Source organism: Cebus imitator, unplaced genomic scaffold (assembly GCF_001604975.1).
Source record: "Cebus imitator isolate Cc_AM_T3 unplaced genomic scaffold, Cebus_imitator-1.0 Scaffold324, whole genome shotgun sequence".
In the NCBI taxonomy this organism is placed as follows: domain Eukaryota; kingdom Metazoa; phylum Chordata; class Mammalia; order Primates; family Cebidae; genus Cebus; species Cebus imitator.
Window position 1 is genome coordinate 1,879,261 of NW_016107639.1, and position 859 is coordinate 1,880,119.

Sequence of the window (859 nt, forward strand, 5' to 3'; positions counted from 1 at the left end):
GAGGGGGTCTCATATGAACAGTCTGGACCCTGGTGAGGGGGTCTCATATGAACAGTCTGGGCCCTGGTGAGGGGGTCTCATGTGAAGAGTCTGGACTCTGGTGAGGGGGTCTCATATGAACAGCCTGGGGCCCTGGCGAGGGCGTCTCAACACATGAACAGTCTGGGGCCCTTCCCCCTGTGTTCCCCACACAGAACTGCCTGTCGCTCCCCACCCGGGACGCACCCTGGCCCCGCTTCTAGAGAAGGATCCAAAAAATCAGCTGTTTCCGGTAATTCTGCCACGTCCCCCACACAGCGTCCGCAGCAGTGACATCACTGGCAGGTGTCTCAACATGAAAGTTTTTAAAAATACGTGCCATGTTGAAATTAAGAAGTTACTTCTGAGTGACAGTGGGGAGGCGGCTGAGCGCAGAGTGGCCGAGGCCGAGATAAAAGAGCCTCTTCAGGAGAAGTCCCGGCCCGCTCTGTGGGTTTCCAGCATTGTAAATTCACACAAGATGAAAGTGACCGCTTTAAAACATACCGTTCCGTGGTGTTGTGTACATTCACAAGGTTGTGTAGCCACCACCTCTCGTCACCTCCAGAGTACACCCGGGTTCCTCCCCGCCCCCCACAGGCCCCTGGACCACAGGTCAACGCCATCTCTGCGGGTTTGCCTGTTGGGTGGCTCCTGCCAGTGGAATCACAAGTGTGGGGCTGTCTGTGCTTGGTGTCTCCTTCGGCATGTTTCCAAGGATCCTCTGTGTCGTAGTGGGTGTCAGCATTTCATCCCTTCTCATGGCCGAGTCATGTTCTCCGGGGGTGGGGACCCCACCGTGTTGGTCCTTCCTCAGCTGACAGACACATTTGGCTCCCGT